The sequence below is a fragment of the Canis lupus genome, unplaced genomic scaffold (assembly GCF_011100685.1).
Source record: "Canis lupus familiaris isolate Mischka breed German Shepherd unplaced genomic scaffold, alternate assembly UU_Cfam_GSD_1.0 chrUn_S2186H2386, whole genome shotgun sequence".
NCBI classification, from domain to species: Eukaryota; Metazoa; Chordata; class Mammalia; order Carnivora; family Canidae; genus Canis; species Canis lupus.
The window spans coordinates 47,211-74,589 of NW_023331068.1; the positions used below are offsets into that span (position 1 = coordinate 47,211).

Here is a 27,379-nt window from a genome sequence, read left to right on the forward strand (position 1 = left end):
AGCTAGAATTTGTTCAAATACATATTCTGGCCCTCTGTCGCTTTCGGCGCCCTCGGGAACCCCAATTAAACGTACGTTTTTCTTCCTCAGGCTGTCGTTTATTTCCCTTAATCTATCTTCATGGTCTTTTAATTGTTTGTCTCTTTTTTCCTCAGTTTCCCTCTTTGCTATCAACTTGTCTTCTATGTCACTCACTCTTTCTTCCACCTCGTTAACCCTCGTCGTTAGGACTTCTAGTTTGGATTGCATCTCATTCAATTGATTTTTAATTTCTGCCTGATTAGCTCTAAATTCTACTGTCATGAAGTCTCTTGAGTCCTTTATACTTTTTTCTAGAGCCACCAGTAGCTGTATAATAGTGCTTCTGAATTGGCTTTCTGACATTGAATTGTAATCCAGATTTTGTAACTCTGTGGGAGAGAGGACTGTTTCTGATTCTTTCTTTTGAGGTGAGGTTTTCCTTCTAGTCATTTTGCCCAGTGCAGAGTGGCCAAAAGCAAATTGTATTGGGAAAAAGAGAAAAAGAGAGGAGAGAAAGAAGGAAAGAAAAGAGAAAGAGAAAAAAAAAAGGGAAGAAAAAGAGAAAAAAAAAAGAAGAAAAAGAGAAAGAAAAAGAAAGGAGAAAAAAGGGGGTGGGGGAAGGAAACAAATCAAAAAGCAAAACAAACAAACAAACAAAAAGAACCACAGGGGAGTATCTTCTGATTCTGTATTCTTTAAGTCCTTCGGCTTCTCCTGGAAGTTGTCCGTCTAGCTGGTGTTCTGGGGGAGGGGCCTGTTGTGCTGGTTTTCAGGTGTTAGCAGTTGGGGGAGCTGCTGTGCCCCTGCCTGGTGCAGGGCTCAGTGGGGGTTGTTTACCCCGTGAGGCCGCAGGAGGAACAGCCCCAGTGGCGGGGCAGCTCTGGAAACCTGGATTCAGCTCCGGCAGGAACTCCGTCTGCAGGGCCTGGAGGCTCCGGGGCGGGGCCGCTGCTCTGCTCAGCTGGGGCAGGAGCGTCCTTGCAGTCCTGGGCCCTCCCGGCCTCTGCCTGTCCCGGGGGAGGCGGGATCCTGGGCTGTGTCCCGGCGCCCTGTGCTCCGGAGCCTGCGCTGTTGGATTCGTGCTCCCGGGCAGCGCAGCCCCCTCCGCGGAGCCGCCCCCGAGCCCCCCCCCCCCCCCGAGCTGCTCCGGGTCCCGCCGTGCGCGCTGCAGCCCTTGGGGAGCTCGGCGCACTCTCCTGGGCGCGCAGTTGCTCTGTTACTGTCCCAGGGAGCCCGAGGGCATCCTCGCCCTCCTGGGTCCTGCTCCAACTCCCCGCGAGCCCCTTTCCGCCCGGGAAGGTCGGTGCAGCTCCTGCTCCTCCGGGACGGGGCTCTCCTGTCCTGGGGACACTCGCCCCGGCCTCAGCCCGGCTCCTCGCGGGGCCCCTCCCCCTTGGAGGCCTTTGTTTCTTTATTTCTTTTTCCCCGTCTTCCTACCTTGATAGATGCGAGAACTCTTCTCCGATTAGATTATTTTCGATACGATTTGGTTCGAATTGATTAGATTATTTCGATTCTCTTCGTTTCGAATTGATTCGATTCGATTTTTTCTATTTGATTCGATTCGATTATTTTCTATTCGATTCGTTTCGATTCGATTATTTTCGATCTGATTCGTTTCGATTCGATTTGATTCGTTTATTTTTGATTCGATTCATTTCGAATAATTTCCATTCGATTCGTTTCGATTCGATTTGATTCGATTAATTTCGATTTGATTCGATTTGACACTGAACCAGATGGATTTAACAGATATTTAGAGAACTTCCCATCCAAGTGCGCATGGTACTTTCTCCAGATTAGACAACATACTGGGTCACAAATCAGGTCTTAAAAGACACCCAAAGATTGAGATAGTCCCCTGCATATTTTCAGACCATAATGCTTTGAAATAAGAACTAAATCACAAGAAGAAGTTTAGAAGGATTTCAAACACATGGAGGTTATGGAACATCCTGCTAAAAGATGAAAGGGCCAAGTAGGAAATTAGAGAAGAATTATAAAGTTTCATGGGCACTAATGAGAATGAACATACAACCGTTCAAAATCCTTGGGATACAGCACAAGCAGTCCTGAGGGAGAAATACATTGCATTATGAGTATCCATCCAAATACTGGAAAGGACTCAAATACGAAAGCAAACCTTGCACCTAAAGGAGCTGGAGAAAAAACAGCAAATAGATCCTACACACAGCAGAAGAAGAGAGTTAATAAAGATTGGAGCAGAACTCAATATAATAGAGACCAGAAGAAGTGTGGAACAGATGAACAAAGCCAGGAGTTGGTTCTTTGAAAGAATTAATAAGATAGATAAATCATTAGTCAGCCTTTTAAAAAAGAAGACATAATAGACTCAAATTAATAAAATCATGAATGAGAAAGGAGAGATAACTACCAACAACAAGGAAATACAAATGATTTTAAAACATATTATGAACAGCTAAACACCAATAAATTAGGCAATCTAGAAGAAATTGACGCATTTCTACAAAGCCACAAACAATCAAAACTGGAACTGGAAGAAATACAAAACCTGAACAGGCCAATAACCAGAAAAGAAATTGAAGCAGTCATCAAAAACCTCCAAAGACACAAAAGTCCAGGGCCAGATGGCTTCCCAGGGGAATTCTATCAAACGTTTAAAGAAGAAACCATTCTTATTCTACTAAATCTGTTCAGAAAGATAGAAAGAGGTGGAGTAATTTCAAATCCGTTCTATGAGGCCAGCATCACCTTAATTCCAAAACCAGACAAAGACCCCACCAAAAAGGAGAATTATAGACCAATATCCCTGATGAACATGCATGCAAAAATTCTCCACAAGATATTAGCCAATAGGGTACTAAAATTCATTAAGAAGATTATTCACCATGAATAATCATGTAGGATTATTCAAGTAGGATAAATCAAGTAGGATTTATCCCCGGGATGCAAGGCTGGTTCAACACTCATAAAATAATCAATGTCATTCATCACATAAGCAATAGAAAAACAAGAACCATATGATCCTCTCAATAGATACAGAGAAAGCATTTGACAAAATGCAGCATCCATTCCTGATCAAAACTCTCCAGAGTGTAGGGATAGAGGGAACATTCCTCAACATCTTAAAAGCCCTCTACGAAAAGACCATAGCAAATATCATTCTCAATGGGGAAACACTGGAAGCCTTTCCCCTAAGATCAGGAACAAGACAGGGATGTCCACTCTCACCACAGCTATTCAACATCGTACCAGAAGTCCTAGCCTCAGCAGTCAGACAACAAAAATAAATAAATGTATTCAAATTGGCAAAGAAGAAATCAAACTCTCTCTCTTTGCCAATGACATGATACTCTGTAGAAAACCCAAAAGACTCCACCCCAAGATTGATAGAACTCATACAGCAATTTGGCCACATGGCAGGATACAAAATCAATGCCCAGAAGTCACTGGCATTTCTATACACTAACAATGAGACTGAGGAAAGGGAAATTAAGGAGTCAATCCATTTACCATTGCATCCAAAAGCATAAGATACCTAGGAATAAACCTAATCAACAAGGTAAAGGATCTATACCCTAAAAACTACAGAAGACTTCTGAAGGAAATTGAGGAAGACACAGATGGAAAAATATTTCATGCTCATGGATTGGAAGAATTCATTTTGTGAACATATCAATGATACCCAGGGCAATTTACATGTTTAATGCAACACTGATCAAAATATGATGGACTTTCTTCAGAGACTTGGAACAGATTATTTTAAGATTTCTGTAGGATCAGAAAAGACCCTGAATAGTCAGGGGAATTAAAAAAAAAGAAAACCATAGCGGAGGGCATCACAATGCCAGATTTCAGGTTGTACTACAAAGCTATGGTCATCAAGACAGTGTGGTACTGGCACAAAAACAGACACATGGATCAATGGAACCGAATAGAGAATCCAGAAGTGGACCCTCAACTTTATGGTCAACGAATATTCGACAAAGGAGGAAAGACTATCCACTGGAAAAAGTCTCTCCAATAAATGATGCTGGAAAAATTGGACATCCAGATGCAAAAGAATGAGATTAGACCACTCTCCTGTACCATACACAAAGATACCTGAAAATGGATGAAAGATCTTAAGTGAGACAAGATTCCATCAAAGTCCTAGAGAAGAACACAAGCAACACCCTTTTTCAACCTGGCCACAGTAACGTCTTGCAAGATTCATACATGAAAGCAAGAGAAACCAAAGCAAGAATGAACTATTGTGTCTTCATCAAGATAAGAAGCTTTTGCACAGCAAAAGATTCTGTCAACAAAACCCAAGGACAACCTACAGAATGGGAGAAGATATTTGCAAATGACCTATCAGATAAAGGGCTAGTATCCAAGATCTATAAAGAACTTATTCAACTAAACAGCAAAGAAATAAACAATCCAATCATTAAATGGTGAAAAGACATGAACAGAAATCTCACAGAGGAAGACATAGACATGACCAACAAGCACATGAGGAAATGCTCAGCATCACTTGCCATCAGGGAAATACATATCAAAACCACAATGAGATACCACCTCAAACAAATGAGAATGGGGAAAATTAGCAAAGCAGGAAACCACAAATGTTGGAGAGGATGTGGAGAAAGGGGAACAATCCTACACTGCTGGTGGAATGTGAACTGGTGCAGCCACTGTGGATAACTGTGTGGAGGTTCCTCAAAGAGTTAAAAATAGATCTGCCCTATGACCCAGCAATTGCACTGCTTGGGTTTTACCCCAAATATACAGATGCAATGAAATGCTGAGACACCAACACCGATGTTTGTAGCAGCAAAGTCCACAACAGCCAAACAGTTGAAGGAGCCTCAGTGTCCATTGAAAGATGAATGGATAAAGAAGATGTGGTTTATGTATACAATAGAATATTACTCAGGCATTAGAAACAACAAATACCCACCATTTGCTTCGACATGGATTGGACTGTAGGGTATTATGCTGAGGGAAAAAAGTCAATCTGAGATGAGCAATCATTATATGGTCTCAATCATTTGGGGAGTATAAAAAACAGTGAATGGGAATAAAGGGAAAAGGAGAGAAAATGAGTGAAAATATAAGTTGAGGATGACAGAATCTGAGAGACTCCTAACTCTGGGAAAGGAACAATGGGCAGTGGGAAGGGAGGTGTTGGGTCATTGGGGTGACTGGATGACAGGCGCTGAGGGGGGCACGTGAAGGGATGAGACCTGGGTGATATGGTATATGTTGGCAAATTGAACTCTTCTCATTTAGGACCCTGAATATATCCTTCCAGCCCTTTCTGGTCTTCCAGGGCTCTGTGAAGAGATCTGCTGTTAACCTAATACTTCTCCCCATAAGTGTTATCACTTGTCTCTTAGTGTTTTGAGGATCTTCTCTTTATCTTTGGAATTTGCAAGTTTCACCATGAAATGTCGGGGTGTTGAACGGCTTCTATTGATTTTTGTGGGGGGGGGATCTCTCTATCTCGAGGATGTGGATGCCTGTTTCCTTCCCCAAGTTAGGGAAGTTCTCAGCTAAGATTTGTTCAAATACACTTTCTGGTCCTCTGTTCCTTTCAGCAGCCTCTGGAACCCCCTTTCAACGTAGATTTTTCCTTCTGAGGCTGTCATTTATTTCCCTTAACCTTTCTTCATGGTCTTTTTATTTCTCTTTTTTCCTCAGCATCCTTCCTTGCCATCAACATGTCTTCTATGTCACTCATCATTCTTCTACCTCATTAACCTCATCGTTAGGACCTCCAGTGTGGATTGCATCTCATTTAATTGATTTTAATTTTGGCTTGATTAGATCGAAATTCTGCAGTCATGAGTCTCTTGAATCTTTCATTCTTTTTTCCAGAGCCATCAGTAGCTTTATAATTGTGCTTCTGTATTGGCATTCTGACATCGAATTGTCACCCAAATTCTGTAACTCTGTGGGAGAGAGGACTGTTAGTGATTGTTTCTTTTGTGGTGACTTCTTCCTTCTAGTCATTTTGCTCAGTGCAGAGTGGCTAAAAACAAGTCGTACTGGAAAAAGGAAGGAAATAAAGAAAAAAGGGGGGAAACAAAAAACAAAAACAAACAAATCAACAAAAAACAAGAAAATTTTCAAAGCTTAAAAAAATATAACAAGGAGGGGTCTCCTCTGATTCTATATACTGTAAGTCCCTCAACTTCCCCCTGGAGCTTTCCAGCGCTGCTTGGTTAAGAATTTGCTCTTCCCCTTTCCTTCCAGCTGGTCTTGTGAGGGAGGGTCCTGCTCTGCTGATAGTCAGGTGTGAGCACCAGGGGAGCTGCCCCACCCCCTGCCGGGGGCTCGGCTCCCTGGGAGCTGTTTATCCTGTGAGGCCCATGTTCCCTGGCCGCCCCACTCCAACCCAGGCGCAAGGTGACTTGGGAGGAACAACACTGGCAGCGGCCAGCTCTCCAATCCGAAAGTCAGCTCCCACATTAAGTCCTGCAGTTCCCAGTCCGCAAGAGCCTGGCAGCACTGGGTGTTGGTGGCACTGACCTGCACAGCTCAGGTGTGCCCGGTGGCAGGAGCGTCCTCGCTGTCCTGTGTCCTCCCGCCCCTGATTGCCCAAGGGGATCGCCAGATCCTGGGCTTTGTCACCCGGGGCCCTGGGCTCCCGGGCCTGCGCTGCTGAAATCACTCTCCCTTCCTGCGGGCCACGCATTCTCCTCCTTGCCGAGCTGCTGCCAGAGCCACCACCTGAGCTGCTCCCGGGATCCGATGGGTGTGCGCTCCAGACCTTTTCAGAGCTCCGCCCATGGTGTGTGGCGCTCTCTCCCCACTTCCTCTGTTAGTGACCCCGGGACCCTGAGGGCTCCACTGCCCCTCCTGGGATCCTGCCCGAGTTCCCTGTGAGCGCCTTTCCATCTGGAAATGTTGGTAAAGTTCCTGATTCTCCCGGTCTGGCTTTCCTGTCCTGGAGTGTCTACTGCCTGGCCTTAGCGCGGCTCTTCGTGGGGGTTCTCCCCTCCCACTCTGGAGTCTTGTTATTTATTTTTTCGTCTTCCTATCTTGATAGAAGCGCAAACTCTTCTCACTGTAACCTTCCAGCTGTTCTCTCTTTAAATCCCAGGCCGAATTCGTAGGTTTTCAGGATGATTTGAAAGTCATCTAAGTAAGTTTTTGGGGATAGGGGATTTCGGAATCCTACTCTTCTGCCATCTTGCTGACAGTCTTGGCTCTTATTATCTTGATTTCCTATTTTCCCATTCTATTTACACAAATATGTTATTTTATCTTATTTCTATTTTACTTGTTAAAAATTTGAATTCAATTTGCCAGCATATAATAAACCATTAGTTTCAGATGTAGCGATCCATAAATTATCATTTGTGTGTAACACCCAGTGCTCATCACACCAGTGCCCTCCTTGATGCCCCTTACCCAGGTCCTGATCCCCCATCCACTTCCCCTCTAGCGACCCTCAGTTTATTTCACAGAGTTAAGAATCTGTCATGGTTTTTCTCTCTCTCTCTGATGACTTCCCATTCAGTTTTCCCTCCCTTCCCCTATGATTCTATGCAATGTTTCTTATGTTTCACATATGAATGAAACCATATGATAATTGTCTTTCACTGACTGACTTATTTCACTCTCTGACTAATACCCTCCAGTTCCATCCATGTCGATAGAAGTGGTAAAGATTCGTCCTTTCTAAAGGCTCGGTAATATCCCATTGTAACTATAGCCCACATCTTCTTTATCCATTCATCTGGCGATGGATATGTGGACTCGTTCCACATTTTGACCATTGTGGACATTGCTGCTGTGAACATTGGGGTGCAGGTGACCCTTCTTTTCACTACCTCTGTATCTTTGTGGTAAATACGCGGTAGCACATTTGCTAGGTCATAGGGTAGCTCTGTTTTTAAGTTCTTGAGGATCCTGCTCCCTTTTCCAGAGTGGCTGTTCCACTTTGCATTCTCACCAACAGTGCAAGACGGTACCCTTTTCTCCACAACCTGGCCAAAGTTTGTTGTTTTTCTGTCTTGTTCATTTTAGCCTTTCTGCCAGATGTGAGGTGGTATCTCATTGTGAGTTTTGGTTTGTTTTGTAATTTCCTGATAATGAGTGATGTGTAGCATTTTTTTCATGTGTGTCTGTTGGCCACGTGTTGTCTTCTTTGGAGAAATGTCTGTTCATCTCTTCTGCCCATTTCTTCACTGGATTACTGGTTTTGGGTCTTGAGTTCCATAAGTGTTTTACAGATCTTGGATATTAGCCTTTTATCTCCTATGTCATTTGCAAATGCCTTCTCCCATTTTGTAGGTTGCTTCTTAGTTTTATGGACTGTTTCCTTTGCTTTTTATCTTGATGAAGTCCCAATAGTTCAGTTTTGCTTTTGTTTCCCTTGCCTTTACAGACATGTCTTGCATAAGTTGCTATGGCCAAGGTCAAAGAGGTTGTTGCCTGTGTTTTCCTCTAGGATTGTGATGGATTGCTATTTCACCTTTAGGTCTTTCATCCATTTTGAGTTTATCTTTGTGTGTGGTGTAAGAGAATGGTCCAGTTGCATTCTTCTGCATGTGGCTGTCCAATTTGTTGAAGAGACCATCCTTTTTCCAGCGGATATTCTTTTCTGCTTTGTCGAAGATTAGTTGACTATAGAGTTGAGGGTCCATTTCTGGGTTCCCTCTTCCATTCCTTGATCAATGTGTCTGTTTTTGTGCCAGTACAATAACATTTTGATGATGACAGCTTTGTCTATGACATGCAGAAAAAACCTTAGACAAAATACAGCCTGAAGTCCAGACATTGTGATATAAACTGCTTTTGATTTCTTTTTGAACATTCCTATGGCAAATTGGGGTCTCCTCTGGTTCCATGCAAAACTTAGAAATATTTGTTTCTGAACTGTGAAAAATGTCAAGGGTATTTTGATAGGGACTACTTCAAAAGTGTACATTGTCCTGGGTTGCATGGACATTTTCACAATATTGATACTTCAAATCCATGAATATGGAATGTTAATGAATCTCTTTGCTCTTCCACAATTTCTTTTTAGGTGTTCTATAGTTTTTAGTTACAGATCCTTTACCTCTTTCATTACGTTAATTCCTAGGTATTTTATGGTTTCCGGTGCAATTGTAAATAGGATCAGCCCTTAATTTCTCTTTCGTCTATATCATTTTTGTGTCTAGAAATAAAGCAGATTTCTCTACATTGATTTTTTTATCCTGCCACATTGCTGAAATACAATATGAGTCCTAGCAAAGTTGCAAACTCTTGTGTTTTCCAAATAAAGTATCATGTCATCTGAGGAAAGTGAGATGTTGACTTCTTCCTTGCCAGTTTGAATGCCTTTATAATTGTTCGCATTTATTTGGAGTTGGTTGTGATCTGCCAATTTCATTTATGATTTTATTTGTTGGGATTCTTTATCTTTTCTTTGAGAAGTCCTTTGAGAGCTTTCTCAATCTCATGAATTCTTCCTAAGTAGAGGCCAGCTTGCCCTAGTGCTGAGATATGCTGTGAGTCTAGGGGTCCAATGGCACATGGTGAGCCTGCTATCCAGGGGCCTGCTTGGCCTAGCCATGTCTAGGTTGTGTAACCACAAGTCCAAAATCACAAGGTGAGCCCACTTACCAGTGGCCTAAGTGAGTAAAGCTGAGCTGTGATGTTGGTCTCCAGGTCCAAGCAACATGCTGATCCCACTGTGCAGGTGCCTCATTTCCCCAATGATGAGCTGGGATGCAGGGCTCATTATTTGGAGGCATTCTGCAAACCCAGTGTTCCCTGGACCCCCTTGCCTTCTTCTGGGCTCAGCTGGAGACTGGTGGTATGAGGGTTCCTGGTCCCTTCAGTGTTTGGGTGACCCACATGCCCTGGGGCACCTGGGATCAGCAGGTTCCCAATCTGAGGGCTCCTGGTAGGTGCTCTGTTCTGGGGACTGCATTTCTCCATGCCCTGCTGTGTTCGAGGATTTGTCCTTTGCAGGCTCCTGGTCAGCCAGGGATCTGGACGATCCGTTTCTCCACTACTGAGCTGGGGCAGGCAGCTCGTGGTCTGAGGGCCTGTGTTCCAATGACCCCCACCGTGTCCAGTGATGTGGTGACTCCTTGTCCCAGGACTTACTTGTTTCATAATACCCCTCTCTGCCAGGTGCATGGAGGCACTTCAGACATTGTACACATGGGAGTGGACTGGAAGATTAGGGCATTCATGAGCCCTGTGCTGATCTGGGTGGGTTGGAGAGCTCAAGAGAAGCAGTTAGTGCCCTGGGCTCCTCAGGACATAGACTCACAGCTTTCCGGTGCTGATCCCGGTGTTGTCCCCAGAGGTGTGGGAGGGGCTTTTCTCATCTGCCTGAGTATCCATGGTACCGATTCCCAGTGTCCCACTCCCACAGGTCACATGGGAATATGTCCGTGAGCAGCCAGGACAAACTCACAGTGGGAAAAGGGAACAGGAGTTGCCTGCAGTGGGTTCGAGGACTCTCAGGACCACAGAGGGGGATGAAGGGAGGTGCAAACATGCAGGTGGAGCCCAAAGTTTTGACAAGAGGCCTGGGGCAGGTGATGGGACAGGGGGCTTGCCATGGGCAGGGCCAGAAAACAGGGAAGCAAACTAGAGGGAGAGCAGGGAGATCTGTGGATGAAGTACCATCTCTGTCATCATGGGGGCCTGTGTGATTGCCATGCTTTTATATCAGCCCAGGTGCATCAGAGTGCCCTTCTGTATGTCACCACCATGCCGCAGCCAATCAGGCAGGCTCTCAGTGTGTCCTGATTCAGGTGGCCAATCACCATGCAGCTTAGGTGGCCAATGTCAGATGGCTTTCTCAGTGACTCTCCTGATATCGTTGCCTAGAAACCATGTTAAAACGGAAAACAGAGGAGGTGGGGGCAAGATGGTGGAAGAGTAGGGTCCCCAAGTCACCTATCCTTACCCAATTACCTACATAACAACTATATCATCTTGAAAACCTAGGAATTTGGCCTGAGAATTAAGTAGAGAACAGCTGTAATGCTACAGTGAGAGAAGAGTTCACGCTTCTATGAAATACAACTTCTTTTTGGCCACTCTGCACTGAGTAAAATGACTAGAAGGAAAAACTCTCCTCAAAAGAAAGAATCAGAAATAGCCCTCTCTCCCAAAGACTTACAAAATTTGTATTACAACTCAGTGTTAGAAAGCCGAATCACAAGCATAATTATAAAGCTACTGGTGGATCTAGAAAAAACCCTAAAGGATTCAAGACACTTCATGACTGCAGAATTTAGATCTAATCAGGCCAAAATTAAAAATCAATTAAATGAGATGCAATCCAAACTAGAGGTCAGAACGATGAGAGTTAACGTGGTAGAATGAATGAGTGACATAGAAGACAAGTTGATGTCAAGGAGGGAAACTGAGGAAACAAAGAGAAGAGAAAAATGACTAAAAGATCATGAGGATAGGCTAATGGAAATAAATGACAACCTCCGAAGGAAAATCTACTTTTATCTGGGGTCCCGAGGGTGCCGAAGGGACACAGGCCCAGAATATGTATTTGAACAAATCAGAGCTGAAAACTTCCCTAATTTGTGGCAGGAAACAGGCATTCAGATCAGGAAATGGATAGATCCCCCCATGAAATCAATAAAAACCACTCTACACCTGGACATTTAATAGTGAAACTTGCAAATTCCAAAGATAAAGAGAAAATCCTTAAAGAAGCAAGAGAAAAGTAATCTCTAAATTTTATGGGGAGAAGGATTAGCATAACAGCAGACCCTTCCACAGAGACCTGGCAGGCCAGAGAGGGCTGGCAGGATATAGTCAGGGTCTTAAATGAGAAGAACATGCAGCCAAGAATACTTTATCCAGCAAGGCTCTCATTCATAATAGGAGAGATAAAGAGTTTCCAAGATAGGCAGAAACTGAAAGGATATGTGATCATGAAGCCAGCTCTGCAAGAAATACTAAGGGGGAATCTGTAATAGAGGAAGTCCAAGGTAACAATCCACAAAAACAGGGACGGAATAGGTATCATGATGACACTGAATACATATCTTTCAATAGGAACTTTGGATATGAATGGGTTTAGTGACCCCAGCAAAAGGTGCAGCTGCCGATTCAGACCGGATAAAAGAGCAAAACCCATCTCTTTGCTGTGTACAAGAGACTCATTTTAGACATTCCCACCAACAGTTCAGGAGGTTTCACCTTTCTCCACATCCTCTCCAACATTTGTGATTTCCTGCCTTGTTAATTTTCCCCATTCTCACATGTGTGAGGTGGTATCTCATTGTGGTTTTGATTTGTATTTCCCTCATGGCCAGGGATGCAGAGCATTTTCTCATGTGCTTGTTGGCCATGTCTATGTCTTCCTCTGTGACATTTCTGTTCATGTCTTTTGCACATTTCCTGTTTGGATCATTTGTTTCTTTGCTGCTGAGTTTAATAAGTTCTTTATAGATCTTGGATACTAGCCCTTTATCTGATACGTCATTTGCAAATGTCTTCTCCCATTCTGTAGGTTGTCTTTTAGTTTTGTTGACTGTATCCTTTGCTGTGCAAAAGCTTCTTATCTTGATGAAGTCGCAAAAGTTCATTTTTGCTTTTGTTTCTTTTGCCTTCATGGATGTATCTTGTAAGAAGTTACTGTGGCCGATTTCTAAAAGGGTGTTGCCTGTGTTCTCCTCTAGGATTTGATGGAATCTTGTCTCACATTTAGATTTTTCATCCATTTTGAGTTTATCTTTGTGTATGGTGCAAGAGAGTGGTCTAGTTTCATTCTTCTGCATGTGGATGTGTAATTTCCCCAGCTCCATTTATTGAAGATACTTTCTTCCAGTGGATAGTCTTTCCTCCTTTATCGAATATTAGTTGTCCATAAAGATGAGGGTCCACTTCTGGATTCTCAATTCTTTCCATTGATCTATGTGTCTGTTTTTTTGCCCCCCCCCCATCTTTTTTTCTTTTATTCTATTCTTTTTTCCTTCTTTTCTTTTTTTTAAATTCTTTTTTCTTTTTGTTTTTCTTTTCTTCTTTCTCTTCTCTATTTTTCTCCTTTTCCCAATACAACTAGTTTTTGGCCATTTTGCACTGAATAAAATGACTAGAAGGAAAAACTAACCTCAAAAACAGAATCAGAAACAGGTCTCTCTCACACAGATTTACAAAATTTGAATTACAATTCAATGTCAGAAATCCAATTCAGAAGCACAATTATAAAGCTCTTGAAAAATGCATGAAGGATTCAAGAGACTTCATGACTACAGAACTTAGATCTAATCAGGCCAAAATTAAAAATCAATTAAACGAGTGAGTGACATAGAAGACAAGTTGATGAGAAGGAGGGAAACTGAGGAAAAAAGAGAAAATGAAAAAAGATCATGAGGATAGGTTAAGGGAAAAAATAACAGCCTCAGAAACAAAAATCTACATTTACCTGGTGTTACCGAGGGTACCAAAAGGGACAGAGGGCTAGAATATGTATTTGAAGAAATCATAGCTGAAAACTTTCCTAAATTGGGGAGGGAAACAGGCATTCAGATACAGGAAATAGATTTTTCCCACCCAATATCAATGATCTATATTCTGCAGGCATGAAGTCTCTTGAATCCTTCATACTTTTTTCCAAAGCCACCAGTAGCATTATTTTTCTGCTTCTGCATCGGCGTTCTGATATCGAAGTTTTACCCAATTTCTGTAATTCTGTGGGAGAGAGGACTATTTCTGATTTTTTCTTTGGGGTGAGTTTTTCCTTCAAGGGACTTTGCTCAGTGCATGGTGGCTAAAAACAAGTTGTACTGGGAAAGGAAGGAAAAAAAGAAACATTTCAAAATTAAAAAAAAATAACAAGGAGGTGTAGCCTCTGATTCTATATAGTTTAAGTCCCTCGAATTCCCCTGGAGCTTTCCAGTGCTGCTTTGTCAAGAACTTGCTCTTCCTGTTTCCTTCCAGGTGATCTTCTGGGGGAGGGGCCTTCTTTTCTGATTGTCAGGTGTGTGCCCCGAGGGAGCTGCCCCGGCCCCTGCCAGGGGCATGGCTACCTGGGAGCTGTTTATCCTGTGAGACCCATGCTCCCTGGTGGCCCCGCTCCATCCCAGGCACAATGTGACATAAGGGAGGAACAATAACACTGGCGGTGGCCAGCTCTTCAGCCCTAGAGTCAGCTCCCGCAGTAACTCCTGCAGACCCCAGTCCGTGGGAGCCTGGATGCTGCGGGCATGGGGGGCACTGACCTGCACAGCTCGGGGGGGCCCCGCGGCAGGAGCGTCCTCGCGGTCCTGTGTCCTCCCGGCCCCCACATGTCCCAAGGGGATCACCGGATCCTTGCTGTGTCCCCCAGCACCCTGGGGTCCGGGGCCTGTGCCTCTGGAATTGCTCTCCCAGGGCCATGCATTCCCCTCCTAGCCGAGCCGCTGCCAGAGCCGCCACCTCCGCTGTTCCGGGGCCCACTGGGTACGCGCTCCAGCCATTGCTGGAGCTCCGTCCATGGTCTGTGGCGGCTCTCCCCATTTCCTATGTTAGTGACCCCGGGAACCTGGGGGCTCCACTGCCCATCCTGGGATCCTGCCTGAGTTCCCTGTGAGTGCCTTTCCATCCAGGAATGTTGGTCAAGTTCCTGATTCTCCCGGTCTGGGCTTTCCCGTCCTGGAGTCTCTCCTGCCTGGCCTTAGCCTGGCTCCTTGTGGAGGCTCTCTCCCATTGGAGTGTACTCATTTATTTTTCCGTGTTTCTACCTTGATAGAAGCGCAAACGCTTCTCACTTTAGCCTTCCAGCTATTCTCTCTTTAAATCAGAGGACGAATTCATCGGGTTTCAGGATGATTTGAAAGTTATCTAGGTAAGTTGATGAGGACAGGTGATTTCGGGATCCTACACTTCCCCCATCTTGTCGACAGCCATGTCTCTCATTATTTTGACTTCCTATTTTCCCATTGAATTTACACACATATTTTATTTTATCTTACTTTCATTTTACTCTTTAAAATTTGAACTCAATCACCCATTAGAAACGACAAATACCCATCGTTTGCTTTGATGTGGTTGTAACTGGAGGGTATTATGCCGAGTGAAATAAGTCAATCGGAGAAGGACAAATATTATATGGTCTCCTTCATTTGGGGACTATAAAACATAGTGAAAGGAAATAAAGCGGAAATGAGATAAAATCAGTCTGAAAAATCAGAAAGGGAAACAGAATGAGAGACTCCAAACTCTGGGAAATGAACTAGAGGTGGTAGAAAGGGAGGTGGGCATGGCTTGGGGGTCACTGGGTGACAGGCACTGAGAAGGGCACTTGATGGGATGAGCACTGGGTGTTATTCTATATGTTGGCAAATTGAACACCAATAAAAAATAAATTTAAGAAAAATTAAAAATAAAAGATTCAGCTGTAGTGCTATCTAGGTGGCAATTCCTTGCAGGGTAGGACAAGGTTCCCCAGAGGGCTATATATCTTCTAAATCAGCTTCTAATGTATGATGCTGTTTCTCACATAGCTCACATTTACAGGTGCAGGAATCAAGGACTGGAACTGGGAGTTGTACTACTCACTATAACCCGTCATGATCTACTTGCAAAATGTTTCTTTCTTTCCCACGATTTATTATTCTGCTGGCCTAGAGGTCTCAGGTTCAAAGAGAGACACAAAAACAATCCCACTGATCTGGAAATTGAAACTGGTGCCTGGCCACTTTGAGCTCTTCAGGCCCCTGAATCAATAGGCAAGGAAGGAAGTTACTATGCTGGCTGGGTGATTAATCCCAAATACCCGGTAGAAATTGGATGAACTCCATAATGGAGGTTAAGAAGAGCATGTGTGAAAATCAGAGGATCAGTAAAGACATCTTTTAATATTACCTTCATGTTTTCATTTTCATTTCCTTCCATGTATTTTTTAATTTACACTTTAATTTCTGATTAACCCATTCATTATAAGCAGTAGGATATTCTTTAACCCCCATGTATTAGTGGTATTTCCAGTTTTTTTCTTGTGGTTGACCTTAAGTTTCATGGCATTGTGGTTGGAAACTATGCATGGTATAGTCTTCATCTTTTTGTACTTGTTCAGGTCTGATTTGTGACCTGGTATGTGATCTATTCTGGAGAATGTTTCATATGCACTCAAAAAGACTGTCTTCTGCTGCTTTAGGATGAAATGTTCTGAATATATTTGTTAAGTACAAAAAAAAAGAAAAAAGAAAAGAATAGAAACGACAAAGAGATACTACTTGCTTCGATGTGGATGGAACTGGAGGGTATAATGCTGAGGGAAAATAGTCAATCAGAGATAGGCAATCATTATATGGTCTCATTCATTTGGCATAATAAAAAATAGTGAAAGGGAATAAAGGGAAACGGAGAGAAAATGAGTGAAAATATCAGTTGATGATGACAGAATATGAGAGACTCCTAACTCTGAGCAATGAAAAAGGGGGTACTGGTAAGGGAGTTTCCTGGATGGTTGGGGTGACTGGATGACATGCGCTGAGGGGGGCACTTGACGTGATGACCATGGGAGATATGCTATATGTTGGCAATTCATTTAGGACCCTGAATATATCATGCCAGCCCTTTCTGGCCACCCAGGTCGCTGGGGAGAGGTCTGCTGTTAACCTACTACTTCTCCTCATAAAGTTTAGGGATCCTTTGTATCTTGTTGCTTTGAGGATCTTCTCTATCTTTGGAATTTGGAAGTTTCATGATGAAATATCAGGGTGTTGAATGGTTTTTATTGCTTTTAGGGGAGGATCACTCTAGCTCCAGGATCTTCATGCCTGATTCCTTCCTCAAGTTAGGGAAGTTCTCTGCTATGATTTGTTCTCATACACTTTCTGGTCCTCTGTTCCTTTCGACACCCTCTGGAACCCCCTTTAAATGTAGATTTTTCCTTCTTAAGCTGTCATTTACTTCCCTTAACCTTTCCTCATGGTCTTTTGTTTTTCTCTCTTTTCCTCTGCTTCCTTCCTTGCCATCAACCTGTCTTCTATGTTACTCACTCGTTCTTCCACCTCATCAACCCTGGTCTGTAGGACCTCTAGTTTGGATTTTTAAGTGATTTAAATGATTTTTAATTTCGGCCTGATTAGATCTAAATTTTGCAGTCATGAAGTCTCTTGAGTCCTTTATGCTTTTTTCTAGAGCCACCAGTAGCTTTATAATAGTGCTTCTGAATGGGCTTTCTGACATTGAATTGTAATCCAAATTTTGTAACTCTGTGGGAGCGAGGACTGTTTCTGGTTCTTTCTTTTGAGGTAAGGTTTTCCTTCTAGTCATTTTGCTCAGTGCAGAGTTGCCAAAAACAATTTCTATTGGGGAAAGGAGAAAAAGAGAGAAGAGAAGGAAGGAAAGAAAAAAAACTTAAAAAAGAAGAGAAAAAAAGAGAAAAAAGTAAAAAAAGAGAAGAAAAGAGAAAAACAAAAATATGGGGGGGGGAGGAACAAACAGAAATCAAAAAACAAAAAACAAAAAAAAAATAAGGGGAGTACACTCTGATTCTGTATACTGTAAATTCCTCGACTTCCACTGGAACTTTCCAGCACTGGTTGATCAATAATTTTTTTTTCCTGTCTGTCTAGCTGGTCTTCTGGGGTAGGGGCTTGCTGTTCTGATTTTCAGGTGTTAGCACTTTGGGGAGCTGCTCAGCCCCCTGCCTGGTTCAGGGCTCAGTGAAAGATGTTTAACCTGTTTATACAGTGAGGGCACTATGAGGCTTATTGGGGTTTTTTTATCCTGTGAGGCCCCAGTAGGAACAACAACAGTGGCGGCGGCCAGCTCTAGAGCCCTGGAATCAGCTCCTGCAGTAACTACGGAGCTCTCAGTCTGCAGGGGCCTGGATGCTCTGGGGGAGGGGCCGCTGATCTGCTCAACTTGGGGCAGGAGTGTCCTTGCTGTCCTGTCCCTCCTGGCCTCTGCCTGTCCCCGGGGGAGCGCCGGATCCTGGACTGTGTCCGCAGGCACCCTGTGCTCCCGGCCTGCGCTGTTGGATTCGCGCTCCCAGCTGCGCAGCCCCTTCTGCGTGGAGCCTCTGCTGTAGCCGCATCTGAGCTGCTCCTGGGGGCTGTGGAGACCCCCCGCTGCTCAAGCTGCCTCCGAGCTGCTCCCTTGGACGAGCAGCCCCCTGCCCCAGGTGCCTCCACCTGAGCTGCCTCTGAGTTGTTCACGGGTCCAGCCAGGCACGCTGCAGCCCTTTAGGGAGCTCAGCCGTGGGGTGTGGTGTGCTCTCCCTGGGGCGCAGGTGGTCTGTTAGTGTCCCTGGGAGTCTGAGGTCATCCCTGCCCTCCTGGGATCCTGCTCTAACTCCCTGAGAGCGCCTTCCTGTCCGGGAAGAATGGTGAAACTCCTGCTTCTCCAGGCTGGGCTCTCCTGTCCTGGGGACACTTTTCCAGAGTGGCTGCACCAGTTTGCACTCTCACCAACAATGCAAGAGGGTTCCCCTTTCTCCACATCCTCGCCAACATTTCTTGTTGGTGGCAGACTATGTCCGGAGCAAGGACTTTTGGGACTGCCTCATGAGTACGCATTTCTGGGGCCCTGTAGCCAACTGGGGTCTTCCCATTGCTGCCATCAATGACATGAAAAAGTCTCCAGAGATTATCAGTGGGCGGATGACATTTGCCCTCTGTTGTTACTCCTTGACATTCATGAGATTTGCCTACAAGGTCCAGCCTTGAACCTGGCTTCTGTTTGCATGCCATGCCACAAATGAAGTAGCCCAGCTCATTCAGGGAGGACGCCTAATCAAACATGAGATGAGTAAAAAGGCATCAGCATAACAGTGGAAAATGGGCAACCAGGTGTTTGAAGGGACAGCGTCTGCGCTGCTGCTGAGTCACAGATTCCATCCTCAGAATAGTCTTGCTAAGGAAAATAAGCTGAATGCTATTTTTACTAACCAATTTTTCTAGAAATAGCTGAGAGTCCCTAAGCCAACTCTCTGCTGCCTTACACATACCAAGTATTTTACTTCTCTTCATAAAGAGTAGCTCAAAATATGCAATCAATTTAATAATTCCCAATGATGGTTTTATCTGCAGTAATATGTATATTACTTGCTAGAATTTACTTAATAAAAAATTGGATAAAAATTGTAATTATTAGCACTTAAATACTCAGAATCTTTAACTCTTTAATGACCATGAGACCACCGACAGCTGGCCATACTTACACTGTCATCGCCAGTTTTTTTTATCCATTTAACTTTCTTTACTGAAAACCAATATTCAAGAAAGATGAACCCTCAATGCATCCTCTTATACTGACCAACGTAACTAAGTACAAATGAAGTCAATGGTGTACTCTGTTAGCATGCTGTGCTGTGTGTCAAGAAAACAAGCCCTCCCCCGCCCGAGCTCTGGCCCCCTGGCAAACACAGATAAATGATTGTGCACTGCGCTACCGTTAGGTGAGAGCTTTGGTTCATGCAGTCGGCTGCCAGAGGTCGCACTGAAACCCTGGAGCCCCAGCACCCACAGTCACCGGCGGCCAGCACGTGGCGTCAGCCGTGCTCCTTCCACAACACCAGATGAATACTGTGGTCGGGCATGCTGATGGCGAAGACCAGGCCCTTGTCATTGTGCCCATCCAGTCCATTGAGCCAGGACGCTTCGCCGCCAGGAAGCTCGAGCCTCTCTTTGATTCCCAGTACTCTGGCAGGGGCCAGCGGCCTTGTTCATTTTAGCCATTCTGACAGATGTGAGATGGTATCTCATTGTGGGTTTTGTTTAGTTTTGTATTTTCCTGATAATGAGTGATGTGGAGCATTTTTTATCATGTGTCTGTTCTCCACGTGTAGGATTTTTTGGAGAAATGTCTGTTCATGTCTTCCACCCATTCCTTCGCTGGATACTTGTTTTGAGTGTAGACTTCCATAGTTCTTTATAGATCTTAGATATTAGCCTTTTGTCTCATATGTCATTTGCAAATGCCTTCTCCCATTTTGTAGGTTGCTTCTTAGTTTTATGGACTTTTTCCTTTGCTTTTGAACTTGATGAAGTCCCAGTAGTTCAGTTTTTCTCTTGTTTCCCTTGCTTTTATAGACATGTCTTGCATAAGTCGCTATGGCCAAGATCAAAGAAGTTGTTGCCTGTGTTTTTCTCTAGGATTGTGATGGATTGCTATTTAACCTTTAGGTCTTTCATCCATTTTGAGTTTATCTTTGTGTGTGGTGTAAGAGAATGGTTCAGTTGAGTTCTTCTGCATGTGGCTGTCCAATTTGTTGAAGAGACTGTACTTTTTCCAGCGGATATTCTTTTCTGCTTTGTCGAAGATTAGTTGACCATAGAGTTGAGGGTCCATTTCTGAGTTCTCTAGTCCATTCCTTGATCAATGTGTCTGTTTTTGTGCCAGTATGATAACATTTTGATGATGACAGCTTTGTCTATGACATACAGAAAAAACCTTAGACAAAATACAGCCTGAAATCCAGACATTGTGATATAACCTGCTTTTGATTTCTTTTTCAACATTCCTATGGCTAATTGGGGTCTTTTCCAGTTCCATGCAAATCCTAGAGTTATTTATTTATGTTCTGTGAAAAATGTCAAGGGTATTTTGATAGGGACTACTTTGAAAGGGTACATTGCTTGGGTATCATGGACATTTTCACAATATTGATTCTTCAAATCTTTGAACATGCAGTGTTAATATATGTCTTTGCTCTTCCACAATTTCTTTCATAGGTATTCTGTAGTTTTTAGTTACAGATCCTTTACCTCTTTCATTATGTTTATTCCTAGGTATTTTATGTTTTATGGTGCAATTTTAAGTAGGATCAACCCTAAATTTCCCTTTTTTCAGTATTTGTAGACAATCAGTTATAACTGATTTCTCTGCATTGATTTTTCATCCTGCCACATTGCTGAATTACAGTATGAGTCCTAGCAAAGTTGCAAACTCTTGGGATTTCCACATAAAGTATCATGTCATCTGAGAAAAGTGCGATTGTGACTTCACTCAGGCTCACATTGTGGCCTGGTTCAGGTGGCCAATCACCATGCAGTTCAGGTGGCCAATGTCAGACGTCTTTCTTAGTGACCCTCTTGATATCGTTGCCTGGAATCCATGCTTAAACGGAAAACAGAGGAGGTGGAGGCAAGATGGTGGAAGAGTAGGGTCCCCAAATTACCTGTCCATTCCCAATTACCCAATAAATTTCAAATCACCCTGAATACCTAGGAATTCAGCCTGAGATTTAAGGAGAGAGCAGCTGGAATGCTACAGTGAGAGAAGAGTTCATGCTTCTATCAAGTATAACATTTTTGGCCACTCTGCACTGAGCAAAATGACTAGAAGAAAAACCTTACATCAAAGGAAAGAATCAGAAACAGTCCCTCTCCCACAGAGTTACAAAATTTGGGTTACAATTCAATGTCAGAAAGCCAATTCAGAAGCACAAGTATAAAGCTACTGGTGGCTCTAGAAAAAAGCAAAAAGGATTCAAGAGACTTCGTGACTGCAGAATTTAGATCTAATCAGGCCGAAATTAAAAATCACTTAAATGAGTTGCAATCCATACTAGAGGTCCTAACGATGAGGGTTAATGAGGTAAAAGAACGAGTGAGTAACATAGAAGACAAGGCAAGGAGGGAAACTGAGGAAAAAAGACACAAACGACTAAAAGATCATGAGGATATCTTAAGGGAAATAAATGACAGCCTCAGAAGGAAAAAAATCTATGTTTACCTGGGGTTCCCGAGGGTGCCAAAAGGGACAGAGGTCCAGAATACTGATTTCAACAAATCAGAGCTGAAAGCATCCCTAATTTGGGGAGGGAAACAGGCATTCAGATCCAGAAATAGAGAAACCCCCCTTAAAATCAATAAAAACGACTCAACACCTCGACGTTTAATAGTGAAACTTGCAAATTCCAAAGATAAAGAGAAGATCTTTAAAGCAGCAAGAGACAAGAAACTTGTAACTTTTATGGGGAGAAGTATTAGCACAACAGCAGACCTCTCCACAGAGACCTGGCAGGCTACGAACGGCTGGCAGGATATATTCAGGGTACTAAATGAGAAGAACATGCAGCCAAGAATACTGTATCCAGCAAGGCTCTCATTCAGAACAGAAGGAGAGATAAAGAGCTTCCAAGATAGGCAGAAACCGAAAGAATATGTGATCATGAAGCCAGCTCTGCAAGAAACACTAAGGAGGAGTATGTAATAGAGGAAGTCCAGGGGAACAATCCACAACAGGGACTGAACAGGTATCATTGATGACACTAAATACATATCTTTAAGTTGTAGCTCTGCACGTGAATGGGCCTAACGACCTCAGCAAAAGGTGCAGCTGCAGTTACAGACTGGATAAAAGAGGAAAACCCACCTATGTGCTGTATACAAGAGACTCATTTTACACATAAGGACACCTACAGCCTGAAAATAAAAGGTTGGAGAACTGCGTACCATTCCAATGGTCCTCAAAAGAAACAGGCGTAGCCATTCTTAGATCAGATAAACTAAAGTTTATCCCAAACCCTGTAATAAGAGATGAAGAGAGACACTATATCATACTTAAAGGATCTATCCAACAAGATGACCTAACAATCATCAATATGCATGCCCCGAATGCGGGAGCTGCCAAGTATAGCAATTAATAACCAAAGTTAAGACATGCTTAGATAATAATACACATATACGTGGTGACTTGAAAGTAGCACTTTCTACAATCGACAGGATTTCTAAGCACAACATCTCCAAAGAAACAAGAGCTTTAAATGATACACTGGACCAGATGGATTTCGCAGATATTGACAGAACTTTCTATGCAAACACAATTGTATACACATTCTTCTCAAGTGCACATGGAACTTTCTCCAGATTAGACAACATACTGGGACACTAATCAGGTCTTAACCGACACCCAAAGTTTGGGATCGTCCCCTGCATATTTTCAGACCATAATGCTTTGAAATTAGAACTAAATCACAAGAAGTAGTTTAGAAGGATTTTAATCACATGAAGGTTAAGAAACATCCTGCTAAAAGATGAAAAGGTCAAGCAAGAAATTAGAGAGGAATTATAAAGTTTCATGGAAAATAATGAGAATGAATATACAACCGTTCAAAATCTTTGGGATACACAACAAGCAGTCCTGAGGGAGAAATACATCACAATACAAGTATCCATCCAAAAACTGGAAAGAACTGAAATACAAAAGCGAACCTTGCACCTAAAGGAGCTGGAGAAAAAACAGCAAATAGATCCTATACCCAGCAGAAGAAGAGTATAATATAGATTCGAGCAGAACTCAATAAAGTAGAGTCCAGAATAACTGTGGAATGGATCAACAAAGTCAGGAGTTGGTTCTTTGAAAGAATTAATGATATAGATAAACCATTAGCTAACCTTATTAAAAAGAAGAGAGAGAGGACTCACTAAAATCATGAATGAGAAAGGAGAGATCATCACCAACACCACAAATGATGTTAAAAACTTATGAGCAAAAAAAAAAAAAAAAAAAGTCTGGAAAACCACACACTACCAAAACTGCAACAGGAAGATGTGGTTTATGTATGCAATGGATAGTACTCAGCCATTAGAAACAACAAATACCCACCATGTGCTTCAATGTGGATGGAACCAGAGGGTATTTTGCTGAGTGAAATAAGTCAATCAGAGAAGGACAAACATTATATGGTCTCATTCATTTGGGGAATATAAAAAATAGTGGAAGGGAATAAAGGGGAAATGAGAAAAAATAAGTGGGAAATATCAGAAAGGGAGAATAAGAAAGACTCCTAACTCCAGGAAACGAACTAGGGGTGGTGGAAGGGGACATGTGCAGGGGGTGGGGGTGACTGGGTGACGGGCACTGAGGTGGGCACTGATGGAATAGGCACTGGGTGCTATTCTATATGTTGGCAAATTGAAATAATGAATGAGAAAGGGGAGATCACTATCAACATCAAGGAAATACAAACAATTTAAAAACATATTATGAACAATTATACACCAATAAATTAGACAATCTATTAGAAATGGACACATTTCTGGAAAGCCACAAACTATCAAAACTGGAACAGGAAGAAATAAAAAACCTGAAGAGGCCAATAACCAGAAAAGAAATTGAAGGAGTCATAAAAAAAACCCCAAGACACAAAAGTCCAGGGCCAGATGGCTTCCCAGGGGAATTCTATCAAACGTTTAAAGAAGAAAACATACCTATTCTACTAAAGCTGTTTGGAAAGATAGAAAGAGATGGAGTACTTCCAACTTCGTTCTATGAGTCCAGCATCACCTTAATTCCAAAACCAGACAAAGACCCCACCAAAAAGAATGACAGACCAATATCCCTAATGAACGAGGATGCAAAAATTCTCCACAAGATATTAGCCAATAGGATACTAAAATACATTAAGAAGACTATTCACCATGACAAAGTAGGATTTTTCCCCGGGACACAAGGCTGATTCAACACTTGTAAAACAATCAATGTGATTCATCATATCAGCAAGGGAAAAACCAAGAACCATATGATCCTCTCATTAGATGCAGAGAGAGCATTTGACAAAATACAGCATCCATTCCTGATCAAAACTCTTCAGAGTGTAGGGATAGAGGGAACATTCCTCAACATCTTAAAAGTCATCTTTGAAAAGCCCACAGCAAATATCATTCTCAATGGGGAAGCACTGGGAGCCTTTCCCCTAAGATCAGGAACAAGACAGGGATGTCCACTCTCACCACAGCTATTCAACAGAGTACTAGAAGTCCTAGCCTCAGCAATCAGACAACAAAAAGAAATAAAAGGCATTCAGATTGGCAAAGAAGAAGTCACACTCTCCCTCTTCACCAATGACATGATACTCTAGATGGAAAACCCAAAAGACTCCACCCCAAGATTGGTAGAACTCATACAGCAGTGTGGCAGGATACAAAATCAATGCCCAGAATTTGGTGGGGACAGGTAATTTTGGGATTCTACTCTTCTGCCATCTTGCAGACAGCCTTGTCTCTCAGTCTTTTGATTACCTTATTCCCTTTCTATTTACGCAAATATTTTATTTTATATTATTTTTGTTTTACTTTTTAAAAATTTGAATTCAATCTGCCAGCATATCATACACCAATAGTTTCAGATGTAGGATCATTTTGTCCCTACTGAGCTGGGGCAGGCAGCTCCTGGTCTGAGGGCCCGTGTTCCAATGCCCCCACCATGTCCAGTGATGTGGTGGCTCCTTCTCCCAGGACTTACTTGTTTCATGAAATCCCCTCTCTGCCGGGTGCCTGGAGGCACTGCAGACATTGTACACATGGGGGTGGACTGGAGGAAGACACTGCAGTCATTGTACACATGGGGGTGGACCAGAGGTGTAGGGCACTCATGTCTCCTGTGCTGAGCTGCGTTGGAGAACTCCAGAGAAGCAGGGAGTGCCCTGGGCTCCCGCAGGACATGGACTCGCAGCTTTCCTGTGTTGAGCCCTGGGTTGACCCCAGAGGTGTCGGAGAGATTTTTCCCCTCTGTCTGAGTATCCAGGGTACCGATTCACAGTGTCCCGCTCCCAGAGGCTACATGGGAATATGTCCGTGAGCAGCCAGGCCAACCTCACAGTGGGATATGGGACCAGGAGTCGCCTGCTGTGGGTTCGTGGACTCTCTGGACCGCAGAGGGGCATGAAGGGAGGTGCAAACATCCAGGTGGAGCCCAAAGAGTTGGAGAGAGGCCTGGGGCATGAGGGGTAAACAGGGGGCTTGCCATGGGCAGGGGCAGAAAACAGGGCAGAGAACCTTAGGGAGAGTAGCGAGATCTGTGCCTGAAGTGCCATCTCTGTTGTCATAGGGGAGTGCGTGGTTGCCATGCTTTTATAACAGCCAAGGTGCATCAGAGTGCCCTTCTGTGATGTCACCAACATGCCCGTCCAATCAGGCAGGCTCCTTGGGTGGCCTGGTTCAGGTGGCCAATCACCATGCAGCTCAGGTGGCCGATGTCAGATAGCTTTCTCAGTGACCCAGCTGATATCACTGCCTAGAAACCATGTTTAAATGGAAAACAGAGAAGGAGGGGACAAGATGGCCAAAGAGTAGTGTCCCCAGTCACCTGTCCACACCAAATTACCTAGATAACTTTCTTTTTTTATATAATTATTTTATATTGGTGTTCAATTTGCCAACATATAGAATAACCTCCAGTGCTCATCCCATCCAGTGCTCCCCTCAGTGCCTGCCACCCAGTCACCCCCACACCCACCCACCTCCCCTTCAACCACCCCTAGTTCGTTTCCCAATTAGGAAATCTCATGTTATGTCTCCCTTTCTGATAATTCCCACTCATTTTTCTCTATTCCCCTTTATTCCCTTTCACTACTTTCACTATTTTTTATATTCCCCAAATGAATGAGCCCATATAATGTTTGTCCTTCTCCAATTGTCTTATTTCATGCAGCATAATACCCTCCAGTTCCATCCAAGTTGAAGGAAATGGTGGGTATTTTTTATTTCATATGGCTAAGTAATATTCCATTGTATACATAAACCACATCTTCTTTATCCATTCATCTTTCATTGGATCAAGGCTCCTTCCACAGTTTGGCTATTGTGGACACTGCTGCTATAAACATCGGGTGCAGGTGTCCCGGCGTTTCACTGCATCTGTATCTTTGGGGTAAATACTCAGCAGTGCAATTGCTGGGTCGTAGGGCATGTCTATTTTTTACTCTTTGGGAACCTCCACACAGTTTTCCAGAGTGGCTGCACCAGTTCACATTCCCACCAACAGTGCATGAGGGTTCCCCTTTCTCCACATCCTCTCCAACATTTGTTGTTTCCTACTGTGTTAATTTTCCCCATTCTCACTGGTGTGAGGTGGTATCTCAATGTCAAATTGATTTGGATTTCCCTGACCCCAAGTGATGCAGAGCATTTTCTCATGCTTCTTGGCATGTCTATGTCTTCCTCTGTGAGATTTCTGTTCATGTCTTTTGCCCATTTAACGTTTAGATTGTTTGTTTCCTTGCTGTTGATTATGATAAGTTCCTTATAGATCTTGGAAACTAACCCTTTATCTGATATGTCATTTGCAAATATCTTCTCCCATTCTGAAGGTTGTCTTTTAGCTGTGTTGACTTGTATCTTATGCTGTGCAAAAGCCTTTATTTTGAGGCAGTCCCAATAGTTCATTTTTGCTTTTGTTTCTCTTGCCTTTGTGGATGTATCTTGCAAGAAGTTACTGTGGCTACAAAAAGGGTGTTGCCTGTGTTCTCCTCTAGGATTTGGATGGATTCTTGTCTCACATTTAGATCTTTCATCCATTTTGAGTTTCTCTTTGTGTATGGTGCAAGAGAGTGCTCTAGTTTCATCCTTCTGCATGTGGATGTCCAATTTTCTCAGCATCATTCATTGAAGGAACTGTCTTTTCCAGGGGACAGTCTTTCCTCCTTTGTCAAATATTAGTTGAACATAAAGTTGAGGGTCCAATTCTG

The 27,379-nt window shown here is 43.2% G+C and overlaps 1 pseudogene; it reads left to right on the plus strand.

The window, feature by feature from the left end:
* Positions 1–19,021, plus strand: part of LOC119878986 — a 31,476-nt pseudogene extending 12,455 nt beyond the window's left edge.
* Positions 19,022–27,379: the final 8,358 nt, after the last annotated feature.